This window comes from Macaca mulatta, chromosome 14 (genome assembly GCF_049350105.2).
Source record: "Macaca mulatta isolate MMU2019108-1 chromosome 14, T2T-MMU8v2.0, whole genome shotgun sequence".
Classification (NCBI taxonomy): Eukaryota; Metazoa; Chordata; class Mammalia; order Primates; family Cercopithecidae; genus Macaca; species Macaca mulatta.
The window spans coordinates 28,894,553-28,909,278 of record NC_133419.1 but is presented as its reverse complement, the minus strand read 5'-3'; the positions used below and the strand labels follow the sequence as shown (position 1 = coordinate 28,909,278).

The 14,726-nt window shown below is 45.5% G+C and overlaps 1 protein-coding gene across 14 annotated transcripts in view; it reads left to right on the top strand.

The window, feature by feature from the left end:
• The window catches only part of PRR5L (proline rich 5 like), a 175,160-nt gene that overhangs the window by 76,894 nt on the left and 83,540 nt on the right, over window positions 1–14,726 (top strand). For 2 of the 14 annotated variants that reach the window (XM_077961076.1, XM_077961069.1), the window contains exon 1: window positions 5,044–6,406. The exons of 3 other annotated variants lie outside the window; for them this stretch is intronic. The gene's annotated coding sequence lies outside the window, so the exon portion shown is untranslated. 14 annotated transcript variants of the gene reach the window in all.

The following is a 14,726-nucleotide window of genomic DNA, read 5'->3' as shown; positions in this document are numbered from 1 at the left end:
GACTCCATCTCAAAAATAAATAAATAAATAAATAATAAAATGAATAAATAAATGTGATAATGTGTAAATTGAGTAATTTTCATTATCATTCAGAGATGGAAGCAGTTAATCAGAGGAAGAGAGAGTGACTTGGTATCAGAGATTTCTGTCCTGTCCTTTTTTGCCTGTGTATAACTTTAAACAAGTCACCTAACCCTGCCTGAACTTGGTCTGATTAGGCTCTTTGTGGGGTAGAAATGAGTAATGGGAATGGGGTGGGAAGGCATTGTCATGGGAACAAAGCAAAACTAGAACAATGGACTTTTGAAAGAACAGAATCTGAAAGGTGGTTTTGATCACAAGGCAGCCTCTCAGGGAGGGCCTCTGCTTCTCCTGGTCTTGATGTCCAATTGTCTTCTACTGTTTCCTTTCTCTCAGTAGTGTTCAAATTATGTGGTTCCAAGCAAGGTTTTGTTTGTAAAATGGTTTGAACCCATGCCATTCTATTGCATAATTTCTGCTTGCTCATAGCGCTGGCCCCTTCTATGTGTCTGCATCCCTTGCAAGCTGCATTCAGAGTGGCAGGGAAATGGGTGATCAGGCTGGTAACAAGAGAAGCAGGGAGTGGCTGGGACTGTGGCAGACTGAAAACTGCATGTTCTCCCTAAAAGGGAGAAAAAGCACTGCAGAACTAGCCAATTATGGAGTGCAGGTCTGCAGCAAGAATCATGCCGGGTTCCCCAGGTTTTTCAAGGCAAGCTGAAAAATCTGCATTTTCGCATAATGTTTTCTGATTTTAAAATATCGGCAAGTAATTCAAACAATGTTGACCTCATGAGGTTCAAACAATACAATCTAATATATAACATTTAACGGGCTCACAGCCAGTCTGCAGCTTTTAGAATCTAGAGTTCAGATAAAGTCACAAACTTCAGCTTTTGCTCTGCATAATAGTTGTGTGTGTGTGTGTGTGTGTGTTCACATTCCTGAAATGTAATCTTACTGGCAAAGTGTACTTCTGGGGGCCAGAATTTTCACAGGACAAATCTATGGATTGGATGCACCTGGCTTAGGTGCCCACCCTTAGTCTTAAAGGGGGCTGCCTAAGGGATAGCTACTCTTTCAACAGGAGCCTCTATTGGACTGACTTCCATTTCAGAGGCTGTGGACATGGCAAGCTGTGTATATATCTAATAAAGACCTAGAATTTTCTCCTCATAAATTAATGTACTGGTTTCTCCTATGAAGATTCTGTTTCTTGATAAGAAAAAGCAATGTCCCATTGACATTTAGGTAGAATTTTGGTGAGAATTTGGGTGGTGACAAGCATCACATATTGGCATTAATGGTCCTTAAGGAGAAGCTCTGATTTCCATGGAAATACTGACTACTTCTCGTCTTAAGAAAATTCTGGCTTGGCGTGGTGGCTGTGATCCCAGTGCTTTGGGAGGCCGAGGCAAAGGATCAGTTGAGCCCAGAAATTTCAGGCTATGGTGAGCTATGATTAAGACACTGCAGTCCAGCCTCGGCGAGAGAGCAAGACCCTGTTTCAGAAAAAAAAAGAAAAAGAAAAAAAAGAAGAAGAAAAAATATCTGCTTACAAAATGAGAAACTCTTAGGATTAGAAAAGAATTTAACCTCTTTAAACTTCCCTTTCAGTCCTTCAGTACTTTTTTATGGCATGCTCCTATATTGTGAATACTTCTGTTTACCAGGAAGTATGCTTCTTCCACAGGAGTCTCTTTCATCTTTGGATAAGCCTCATGATTAACTTTTTTTTCTTATTGCACAATGCCCTGCCCACCATAGGCAATCAGTACAGCATATGCTAAATGAGTTCATTTCTATGGCATTTGCTGAGTACATACCATGTGCCAGACACTGTTCTAGAAACTTGGGCAATATCAGTGAATTTTTAAAAATTGGATTTGTTTAACCAAAGCGGTCCCTTATAGAGCCGATGTTCTACCCTGAAAGTAGGAGGTGGTAAAAGAGAGATAATTCCTTCTTTCCTTTCCTTCCTTCCTTCCTTCCTTCCTTCCTTCCTTCCTTCCTTCCTTCCTTCCTTCCTCCCTCCCTCCCTCCCTCCCTCCCTTCCTTCCTTCCTTCCTCCCTCCCTCCCTTCCTTCCTCCCTCCTTCCCTCCCCCCTTTCTCTCCTTCCTTCCTTCCTCCCTCTCTCCCTCCTTCCCTCCTCCCTCCCTCCTTCCCTTCCCCCTCCCTCCTTCCCTCCCCCCTCTTTCTCTCTCCTTCCTTCTTTCCTCCCTCCCTCCTTCCCTCCCACCTCTTTCTCTCCTTCCTTCCTTCCTTCCTTCCTTCCTTCCTTCCTTCCTTCCTTCTCTCTCTCTCTCTCTCTCTCTCTCTTTCTTTATCTCAGAGGCTGGAGTGCAGTGGTGTGATGTCACCTCACAGCACCCTCCACCTCCCAGGTTCAATCAATTCTCTGCCTCAGTCTCCTGAGTAGCTGGGATTACAGGCACCCACCACCATGCCGGGCTAATTTTTGTATTTTTAGTAGAGATGGGGTTTCGCTATGTTGGCCAGGCTGGTGTAGAACTCCTGACCTCGTGATCCACCTGCCTCGGCCTCCCAAAGTGCTGGGATTACAGGCGTGAGCCACCACACCCGGCCATGATTTTTTTCTTAAAGTAAACCATACAATATGTTACAAGGTGATAGATGCTATTAAAAAAAAAAAAAAAAAAAAAAAAAAAAAAAGCAGAGTTGAATGAGGGAGACTGGGAGGGAGGGGCGAATTACAACTTTAAATAGGTGAAATAGGGTAGGTCTCATTGAAATAAGACTTGAAGGAGATGAGAGAGTTAGCAATGTAGAATGGATGTTCCCAAACTGATCTCCTTGCAGCCGCGTAGAACTAGCTCCCTTTGCTCTTCCCTGGCCCTGGGGATAATGATAGGAATAATAATAGCTTAATATCCTTTGAACCCCAGCAGGGCTTCTAAGCATTTTTTCTGTTTGAATTCACTAAATCCTCATAGCCACCCTAAGACATAGCTACTACTTTTATCCCCATTTTCATATGAGTAAACTGAGGCACAGCAAAGTTAAGTAACTTGGCTAATAACCAGAGGATGGGAAGAAGAGGAGCTGCTGTAGAGACCTTGCCATTTTGGCTCCAGGCTTCGGCTCTTAATCCTTCAGACCAGCCTCTTTTATGTCTCCTCCCTGCTCTTTGTCCTCTCAGTTTCTGGCCAGGCACAGTGGCTTATGCCTGTAATCCCAGCGTTTTGGGAGGCAGAGACATATGGATCACTTGAGGTCAGGAGTTCTACACCAGCCTGGCCAATATGGTGAAACCCTGTCTCTACTAAAAATACAAAAATTAGCTGGGTACGGTGGTGCATGCCTGTAATCCCAGCTACTCTGGAGGCTGAAGCATGAGAATTGCTTGAACGCAGGGAATTGGAGGTTGCAGGGAGCCAAGATCATGCCACTGCACTCCAGCCTGGATGACAGAGGGGAAATGTCTCAAAAAAAAAAAAAAAAAATTGTTTCCCAGGTATGTGTCCCATGCCCAGTCTCTTTCATTGTGTGTGATTCCTGGGATGAAATTTAAAGCCCTTCATCATTCTAGGGCTTCTGTTGAGGATCTTTTAGCTTTACCTAATATCACAGGACAAATGAGACACCCAGAACTTCCTCAACCCGCTCCCATGCCCACAACAACCCTAACACGTAGGTTTTGTAGGGTCGCAATGACCAAATCAAAAAATGAAAATGAGTCTTGCTCAGTTTTGAGATAAAAGGACACGCATATCTTTTTCTTCAGCAAATGTCACTGTGGTTTCAAAGCCTACGTGTGATGTGCGATCGGGCAGCATTTTTAAAGTATTTCCTGCTCAACCATAGGGTGAAATGATGCAAGTAGTGAGTCCTGCAAACAGCTGCACTAAATTCTTAACACCTGCAAAAAAAACAAAACAAAACAAAACACACACACACACACACACACACACGGTTTTCAAAATAATTATGCATTGTTTTTAATTTTTGGCTTGTTGGTTTTCTGTGGTATTCAAACTCTGAAGGACCCTCCAATTCATTAAACCTGCAGTTAGAAAATGAGTTTGGGAGCTTTAAAAGAATTTGCAAACAGGGGAAAGATTTCACTTGCATTATGTTTTCATTAATGCACTTGAAACAACTTCTGGAATCGCCCTAGGGACTATTCCTTAAAAAAAATAAAATTAAATTCAAATAATAAAAAAAAAACTTCCAGGCTACAGTCCTCTATTCAGCTCTGCCCTGCTCCTTTCAAGTGAGCCCCAGAATCACCTCTTGGCTTGACGGTTTCCCATTGCGGGGCAGCGGGGCCGAGGGGCTGCACATCTCCCCTTGTGTGAGAGAAACACAAGCACGGAGCTCCCTTGACCTGCATCGTCCTTGGTTTTTTTTTTTTTTTTTTGGTTAAGTCAAAAAGTTTGGATTTCCTGAAATTGTTGAACTGGATTTAAGTGCAGGGCCCCCCTCTCCGCTCTCCCCAGCCGAGTGAGAGTTGCTGAAGGGGAGGAGGAGTGGGATGGTGTGAAGTGAGGTGGGGGCTGTTTGTTGGAGAGAAACTAAAGCGAGGTGCCCGGGACAGGAAAAGTGGGAGGAGGAGGAAGGGAGGAGAGGGAGGAGGAGGAGGAGGAAGAGGAGGAGGAGGCCGTAAGATGAGAGAGGAGGGAAACGTGTCACCAGCCCGGCTGTGGGAGCTCCGCGGCCGATGAGTTTGTTGACTCGCTCTGGAGAGGAACCGAGGCTGGACGAGACCCCATCGGAGGGCAGAGCTGAGGGAGGAAGGAGGGAGGGAGGGAGGGAGGGAGGGAGGGAGAGCTGGGCAGAGCGCGACGGGGAGAACCATCCAGGTCGCTCATTTCTCCCCGGTGAGAAAACTTCCTCGGGAAGACCGGAAACTTTTTCCTAGGCGCGCGGAGTCTGGGGCGGAGGCGAGCGGCGGGTGTGCGCGACTCGGTGTGATTCACGCCGGAGATCCCAAGGAGGTGAGTGGTGGGTGGGGGGCGTCTCTGGGAGGGGCCGGAGTCATAGGCTCAGCAACCGCGCAGGATTGAGCAGCAAATTACCGCGCACTAATCTGACTGGGCGCGGCGTGGCGGGGGTCGCGGGGAGGAGCTGGGGAAAAGGGTCACATGTGGGGGGCAACCAGGTGGGAACTCCTGCACGGTTAAGGATCCTTCGATCGGACGCTGCAGGCAGGCGTAGGGGATCCTACTCGCGACCACCATGGTGGGGCGGTGGGCAGGCCACGCTGCGGGTCTGCTGTTTAGGGTGGCTGAGGTACCGCCGTGGGGTGGGATGGGGATGCTGGTGATCATGGGACCTAGGCTGAGCCGGGAGGTCGAAAAAGAAAGTCGGCTTGTTTGACTCTCTTTTTCTCGGTCTGGGGGGCAAATCTAAAGAGCTGTCCCCGCTTAAGCGCGGGTGATTTCGCGCCTGCAACAGCCTTTCCCCGGCCTTCCCCGTTTTTCTGGAAGGAGGCGTGGGAGAGAAGGGCAGGGAAGGGAGCCACTTTGTCCCGTGCGCTGCTGCACACGCGCGCTCTGCGGACTAGGGCGGGCCAGGGCCCATCCCGCGGGGACCCCGCCGGGACGGGCTGCGAGCAAGCCCTGGGACCCCGCGCTGGGAGGCCGCAGTATCCCCCCTCGGTTTTATTTCTCCCACCTGCCTGCCTTACGGCGAGACTTTCCTCTGCGCGCCTACTGTGAGCGCACGCCGGGCTCGCTGCACGCAGGGGGCGCTCTGGGGGCCCCGCCCCGGCAGCTAGGACCCTGCCTGCCCAACCCTCCGGCCCATTTTCCTAGAGGCCGCCGCCCGGGGTGGGACCAGGCTGTGTGCTTGCTAACTGTGCTTCAGGAATCGGCTCTGGGATGCCTTCCTGTCTGGCAATAGGGGTTTCCCCCAGTTCTACCCAGCCCCTGTCTTCGGTCACATGCCGTCGCCGCCTCTTCCTCCGCGGTGCCGGGAGCCCGCGTTTTGTTTGTCAGCAGTTAGGCGGTGAGTATTTATAGACGCCACGGCAGTCCTGCGGTGTGCAAGGTTTCAATTACTGCGATGCGCTCCACAAGTCGAAAGGTTCACGCGCTGCGTCTGAGCTGCACGTCTGCCCCGGAGACCCGCGTGGAAAAAACTTTGGGCTGGAATCTCCGGGCTTCCCTGCTTGGGCGGAGTTCTGGACCTGTTGCCCAGACGACACGTGCACATTCAGGTGACCCACACTAAGGATCAAAGGGATGCCACAGGCCCAATGGACGCCTTCAATCCCCCACCATCCTCAAGGGACCCTTGCTGATCAAGCCCGCGAGACTATCCTTTTTGACCTCTCTTTGATGATCCTGACCACCGGAGAAATTTGCAGTCATGACATTTCATTGCCCTACATACTGCAAAATGTCAAAGTGCTGAGCTGTGGTAAATTGCTCTGGGGTGGAAGGCGCTGTTACAACACGAAGCAGCTAGCGGGTCAGGAGGGGAAATGGAGCTTGCAGAAACTAATTTAGCCACATTTAAAATTTAGCCCCTGGTAAGGTTCCCAGTTCGACTGAGGAAGGTGCAGGGCTCCCGTCTGTGGAAGCTGGCTGGTTAGTCTTCTCTGGTTGCAGCCCTAGAATCAGGATCAAGGGTGCTGTTTAGAGCGGTTTCTGTAGAATGTAGCCTTGCAGATAAGGGAAGTGATGCTTCATCAGTCCCCAAAGTTGTCTTCAGTTTTTCCAACTGCAGTCATCGCTCTTTGAGTATGTTACTGATGCTTCTAACAACTGGAACCATTAATATGTAAAAGAAGAAAGGCACTAGAAATAAGAAAGTCAAAAAAGGCTTGATTTAGACTAGTTTGTTTCTCAAGGGCGGGACCTCATTTCTTTCAGGTCCAGCCGGCCATGGATACATATTTATTTCTGTGAGTGAGATTTCAATAATGTTCTGTGTTTGAACATTACAATATGTGCCACTTGTTTTAAAAAGGGGAAAGGTGCAAATACCTCTTGAGGTCTTAAGATGTTTTAAACTTTGCGTTGAGAGACTTTGATAATATTATATACTCCTCATGCAAACAATGATATAGGTACTATTATATCCCTACCATATAGATGAGCCCACTGAGGCTTGGAGAATTTAAATAATTTGTCTAAGGCCATAAACACAGGGATGGAGCTGAGAATGGATTACAGATTTGTTACTCCAGACTCGTAGTCGGGAGATGTCTTTCCCTTCAATTCTCCATTGTTGATTAGCTCACATTATAGTTGATTAGATTGATGGTTTTTAATTTATTTTTAAAATTTAACAGAGTGTTACAAATTGGCTCAGTTATTGGGGAAAAAAGCCCTAATCTTGTCTTTAGAAAACTGTTACACTGATTATCTGAAAATCTCTTGCTAATAGTCCAGACCTAAATTATAATCCTCACTTTGCTCCTTGACTTAGTGTATCTTTAACATTAAAGCCATTTCTCTTTAGAGAATTGAATTCAGTAAGGACTTTGTGGATTACTTCATTTTTTTCAGATTTCTCCATGCTAATGATTTGTAGGTGTGCATGTGTCTTTTTTCCCTTGGCTGTTCCTTTCGTACAAGGTAAAATATGCTGACATCTCTCTTAAATTGCAGCCTTTTTCCTTTTCATTCTTTCTGCAGAGCTAGACCCAATACAGAATTGATGTGAAAAATAGTGTGTGAGTTCCTCTGAAAGATCCCTACAATGTCTAATGTTTGTCATTAAAGGTTTGTTCTCAAGAGTTGCCTCTTTGTATGTCAAATGTAAATACAGGTTAAAGGCAATGCTTGTAGAAATGACCGTTTGTTAGCAAGTCAGTGTGAATTCATATGTTAGTTGCTGAAATCTAGGAATAAAATATTTTGTGGATTTTGTATATAATACGGGTTTTGGAATTGGGGAACAAAGAGAGCGGTACCCCGATAAGCAGAAAGCACTGTTTTACAAGAGATTTCACATGGAGCCAAGGCGGGGGACGGATGGCAGTGATGGGGCATCAGAGGTGAACTTGAGTTAATTCACATTTTTGTCGGTACCTGGGGATCCAAGATTTACTTTGTAACTTGTACAGTTAAAGCAAATGAGCTGACTTATTTATTGGGCAACTTCTGTGAGCCAGGTCTAGCTATGGTAATGGTATTTGTGCCTCCCAACAAGCCAGGCAGGAAGGTGTTATTTTCTCTATTTTCAGATGAGAAAACGGAAGCTCAGAGAGGGTTATTACTCTCCCAGTGTCACACAGCCACGAATTCAAGCGTCTTGCTCTTTTCAGTACGTTTTGATATCTACCCTTGAAGGCCTTCCATGGAGAACCCAGGGTCCCATGTTCTCAAGAAAATCCTAGTGGTTCACATGGAAGTTTCTGGATCGGAAGTTTCTGGATCAGGAGTCAAGGCTGGAGCTATTCAGGGACTGTAAAATGAGGGGACAGGAGGTGGGTAAACAATGAAGCCTGAAGGGACAGTCTGGATAATTCTTACAGTAGCGATGCCACAGAATAAGGAAAGTCACGCCCTGTCGTTACTGTGAATATAGAGAATTACTAGCATTGGCCTGGGCGAGGATGGCTGTCACACTGCAGAACACACCAGACGAGGTTCCCAGAAGAGAAGAGTGGGGAAGTGTCTCCACCTCCCTCCCAATGTCTTCTGCTGCTCGGTGTTGGCTTTATAGTCAATATAAATCAGGAAGCCTGTGGGACCTGTTTCCATTTTAATTAGACTTGGCCCTTTGAGGTTCCAGTCACCCAGTCTCCCTCTTTAAATATTCTTTTTTTATGCTTTGCCAGTTTATGGCCTTTGTAGATCAATCCTTGGATTTCATGTACGGGAGAGAGAAAGAGAAAAAAAGCAAAGGTTAGTGATTACCTAAATTGGATTAAGTTCTGTCTAGCAGCGTTTAATGAAATGCCACTTGCTCCCTAATTACCATCAACTAAGAATTTAAACGGTCTATTCAATTTAAGCTGACTTTTTTTTTTAAACTCCCTGAAATTTCTAGCTGTAACATATTCTGAGATTTTAGAGGCTTTTATATATTCTTCAAATGTGTAGAGGACATTCTCTGCTTTCCCCCCCTTTTAAAAAATATTGCATTTCTGGAGCAGGGTAATGACATCACTATATACTAACTTCATTAAAAAGCAGAAGCTCACAGCTAGGCTCTCTAGAAGGGTTTGTGGAGAGCGGTAGAAACCCGTCTGACTGTGGCCTGAGGGAAGACCTGATAAACATCTACCCCCTCCAAACAACCTGCCGTTATTATTTGTTCCATTTACTTAGCATATAATTATATGTTACATAAAATTATGTATTTACTCATGTATTAAACTCGCAAAGCTTTCATTCTTCTTTTTCTCTCCTCAATTTTGAGGTGCGAATATATTTCCCTCACCCACACATCAATATTCTGGTTTCACTTTAGTTGGTTGCCAAATGCCAGCAATACTTCCACTTTTCCGTTCTCTCCTTACTTTACCTATTACAGAACTTTCTCCAACTTTGCTGGTTCTTTTCGACACAGGATGCGTCCCATATTTTGTTGATGGCATCTTTGACAGCAGTTGGGTTTCCAGCAAATACTAGGATTAAGGGCCTGCATTGCACTCAGCTGTTTAGGAATTGGAGTATATGTTAGCTTAAGTTGAGCCTGGAAGAATAGCTGAAAGGATTTGTTTTTGTCTTCTTCCCAAGGACAGAGGGCAGGGTGGGGGTGGGTGGGGAGGGGGAGAAAATCTACCACTGGCTCTGATGTGTATCTGTATCAGACTGAACTAGGCTGTCTAAAACCCTGTCACAACCTGCTTATGACCTCAGCCGCATAAATCCTTGGTGTAAACCCTTTTACGCTTGCCATTTAATTCTAAATACTTATTTGGAACTGGTTCAACATCTTTCCCCAGATGCCTTTGGGGAGACCGTATTGACTGCTGCCGTCATTTTGGAGAACGGTTTCATCATGCTAGCTCCTGGACATCACCACTATGGGAGCAGTATGGCCGCTTTCCTTGTAAAACATCGCGCAGGCTGAGTTAGTGGGTAAACATGGTACTCTTTTGTGGTGTTTGGGATAATTTTTTTTTTTTAATTATTCACCAACAGGACAATAGATTCCTTTCAGGCCTCAAAAAAGCTCTCCACCGGCTGGGCGTGTGGTGGCTCACATCTGTAATCCCAGCACTTTGGGAGGCCAGGGTGGGTGGATCATGAGGTCAGGAGATCGAGATCATCCTGACCAGCATGGTGAAACCGTGTCTGTACTAAAAATACAAAAAATTAGCCGGGCATGGTGGTGCGTGTCGGTAGTCCCAGCTGCTGGTGAGGCTGAGGCAGGAGAATCGCTTGAACCCAGGAGGCAGAGGCTACAGTGAGCCAAGATCGCATCACTGCACTCCAGCCTGGGTGACAGAGTGAGACTCCATCTCAAACAAAAGAAAAGCTTCCCACCAAGGTTGGTATCAACTTTTCAGAGAGGCAGGATTGTTGAATGAGCCCTCATTTTGGTCCTAATGGGCATCATGGAGATAACACAGGTTGAGGAATTGAGATCTGCAATCTGATCTCAGCTCTGCCATGAGCAAGCTGTATGACCATGGTGAGTTGCTCAGTTATTCTGGGCCTCAGTTTCCCTATTTACAAAGTAATGACTTTGGCCTACCACTAAGGTTCCATTCTGTTCTAAAATTCCTTGATGGCCATGGAAGCGTGGTCTAGACTGTGCTTCTGAAAGTGCACGTGCATCACCTGGAGATCCTGTTAAACCACAGAATCTGATTCAGTAGGTCTGGGCTGGGGCCGGAATGTCTAAGAAGCTCCCAGGCAATGTTGATTCTGTTGGTTCCCAGATCACAATGTGGGCAGCAGGGCGCTAGATCCTTGGTCAGGGCTTCCCAACCTTGGCTCTATTGATGTTTTTGGCAGATAATTCTTTGTTGTGGGGGCTGTCCTGTGCATAGTAGGATTTTTGGCAGCATCCTTGGCCTCTACCCATTAGATGCCCACAGCACCCCCCACTACTATAGTTATGACTATCAAAAAGTGTCTCCAGGCAGTGGGACAAAATCACCCCTAGTTGAGGACATTGGTCTAGACCAGTGTTACCAAACCTAGTGGTACATCAGAATCACTTGGAAGATATCTGGAAAGTACAAATTTAGGTATCTTGGACCCAGTGAATGAAAATCACTAGGGGAGGGCCCAGGAATCTATATTCTTTAAAAATCAGGTGATAGAGATGGCCTGGAATTCTTCTCTTTGAGAGTCTGAAAAAGTACAAGATCTACACCTGAGTTCTGATGTTATCTCTCCATGGCTATGGGACCACACAGGCAAGCTCCTTAAATGCTCTGAACCAGAAACTCTCCAATTCTAAAATAGGAATAATAATAGTGTCCACCTCCTAGGATTGTTGGGGGTCAAATGGGATAACATGAGGAAGAGCTTTAGTAACTATAAAGTGCTGTGCAGATGTTAGTGGCAAGTGTTATACCACAGGCCTCTGGAGTTTAATTTTTTTGGTTCAATTACTTTTTTTCCCCAGGGCTGTATTTCTTTTTCTTGAGACTTAGCTCTGTAACCTTCACAATATGTCTTTTCATCATTCCTTTGGCCCTCACAGTCAACAGCTGTGTACATTTGTCCCCACTCAGTCTCATGCAAGGGTCTAAAACTGGCAGCCCATGGGCCAAACTTTGGCATCAGACATGTACTGTTTGGCTTGCATTGTATTTTGGGGAAAAGAAGAAAACAAGATGATTTTTCCAGTATTTAAAAGTTGGGCGAGTTGACATCTGAACACAGGTTTTCAGCTTTTCTGTAATAAACCAAAAGGAGTCTGAGGACACTCTTTAGTTTGCCACATTCCCCACCTGGCCTGCTAATCTTATTCACATTCTCTGCTTTGGTCTGCTGTAAGCATTGTTTCCCAGCCCAGCTTTAGGCTTTCCTGTCTTTTTCTTTGTTTTCTTTTCTTTTCTTTTTCTCTTCTCTTCTTTTCTTTCTTTTTTTTTTTTGAGATGGAGTCTTGCTCTGTCGCCCAGGCTGGAGTGCAATGGCGCGATCTTGGATCACTGCAACCACCGCCTCCCAGGTTCAAGTGATTTTCCTGCCTCAGCCTCCCGAGTAGCTGGAATTACAGGTGCCTGCCACCATGCCCAGCTAATTTTTGTTTTTTTAGTAGAGATGTGGTTTCACCAGGTTGGCCAGGCTGGTCTCAAACTCCTGACCTCAGGTGATCCACCCGCCTCGGCCACCCCTGTCTTTTTCTTTAATCATGACCAATTACTATTCCCTTTTATTACTATATTATTGTAGGAGCCATATCTGGCTCATCTTTGTGGCAGGGGTAGTAGGTACTCCCTAGATATTTGTTGAAATGTGATGTTTTCATCCTACACCTGGTATCTCATAGTTAAGACTTGAATACACCTTGAACTTTTAAAACTTCTTACATATGAAAGCTTGTTTTTCCTTCTCAAAATTTCCTTTCCATTCTCCAGGCCCCATATTCGTTAGACTTATGGGCAAGGAAGTGGAGAACCTGTAGTTTTCAGTTGACCTTTCATTAGCTTTGTTTCGTAACTGTAGAATGTGAGTTAACCTTTCTGCCTCAATCTTGTCTCAGTTGTCCATCTTCAGTTACAGCCCTTGGTGTCTGCTTGCATTTATAGTATTACTTTTGGATATTTCCTTTGAAACTCTGAGCTCCTTGGGGGAAGATCATTTATTCTTCTTTGCCCCCTGTAACTTCCTTTACTCAGATCCTGGCATCCAGTGGGCACTCTAATGTTTGGTTGAGTTAAATGGGCTTGAATTGGACTCATTACGTCCATGAAATGATCATATGTGGATATTTCATCAGTTTTCTGAGTCTGTATTCAATGCCTGTTATACCTGGCTATACTACCTGAGAAGAAATTTCCCTTCCCTTCCCTTCCCTTCCCTTCCCTTCCCTTCCCTTCCCTTCCCTTCCCTCCCCTCCCCTCCCCTCCCCTCCCCTCCCCTCCTCTCCTCTCTTCTTTTCTCTTTTCCCTTCCTTCCTTCCTTCCTTTTCTTTTCTTTTCTCTTTTATATTTTTTTGGAGATAGTGTCTTACTTTGTCACACAGGCTGGAGTGCTGTGGCGTGATTATAGCTCACTGCAGCCTTGAACTCCTGGGCTCAAGGGATCCTCTTGCCTCAGCCTCCTGAGTAGGTATCACTACAGGCATGTACCACCGTGCCTGGCTATATATATTTTTTTGTAGAGATGGGATCTGGCTATATTGCCCAGGCTGGTCTCAAACTTCTGGCCTCAAGGGATTCTCCCACTTTGGCCTCCCAAAGTGCTGGGATTATAGGTGTGAGGCACTGCACCCAGCCTCATCTCCTTTTCTTATGAAAAAAACATTTTATCTTATTTCTGCAGTGAGAGAGTGGAGCTAATTTTTTAAAGTTGCACATTTTAATCTAGAGCACATTTTCCCACACTTAAAACTCTTGTTGGCTGCCAGACTGTAGCTTTTGACTACTCTTTCCTTCACCAGGGTTTTATATACGTTACATGTCAGAAATGTAATTACTCACTCATGTAATGGTCAGTCTTAGCTACTGCTTGTGTCTAGACTTTTTGGCTTACCATCTGGTAGGCGCTGTAGAATCACTCTGGATGACATTTGTGGGCCACACCCAGACAATATGCACTCCAAGAAACTTGATACTTAAAGTGGGCTTATAGATGAGTAAATAAGATGTGTGGTTATTTCCCACAGCTTTGCTTAACTTGTACCACAGAAGGGGATTTCTCTGGTGATTATACAGTGGCTTGCAGGCCAATGCAATGATGACGTGATGATATAATGACTTCTAGGTGCGTCCAAATTGTCAGCTTTCTGAATCCTGTGGACACTTAGTGAACACTGTCAAGCAGAGATAAACACTTGAGTGTGTATCCTGTTTGCCCTAATATTTATTGTTGTGCCAGTTTGGACTCTCAGACACTTCTGTCTGCACTCAGTTTCCAGTAGCGCCTGAGAAAGTTGTCTCTTGCTTCCTGTTGAGCCCTTTTCATAGTTCACAGTTGACCCTTAACATTTGCCTGTTTGTAAGAGTCAGTGTTCATTCCTTGGCCAGCTGTCCGGCTGTTGTCTCCTAAGAGTTGCAAAGATTGGTCCTTAATAGAAACAAATGTGCTATGCTATGTAGCAGGCACTTCTGCTCTGCTATGTCTGTAGGCTCCACTGACCAGCAAACAGGCTCAGGATTGCTCACCCATGTGGCCCAGGTCTACGTCCCTGTGGACAATAATGCTTAGGTGGACCCAAGTTTAGTCAGCAGCAAAGAAAATTATTCTGATCTCTCAGGAAAAGGAAGGCCACTCTTCCTGGTGACTTGGAAGTGCCCCTTTTATTCCATCATTTAAAAGTATTTGGGCAGGCATGGTGGCTGACACCTGTAATCCCAATATTTTGAGAGGCCATGATGGAAGGACCACTTGAGGCCAGGAGTTCAAGACTAGTCTGGGCAACACAGCAAGACCTGTCTCTACAAAAAATTAGCTGAGTGTGGTGGTACACACCTGTAGTCCTAGCTACTCAGGAGGCTGAGGTGGGAGGATTGCTTGAGCCGGGAGGTCAAGGCTGCAGTGGGCTGTGATTGTGCCACCATACTCTAGCCTGGGTGACAGAGTGAGACCTTGTCTCAAAAAAAAAAAAGTACAAATAATTAAAAATATGTTAAAAATAAATAAAATAAAAATATTTA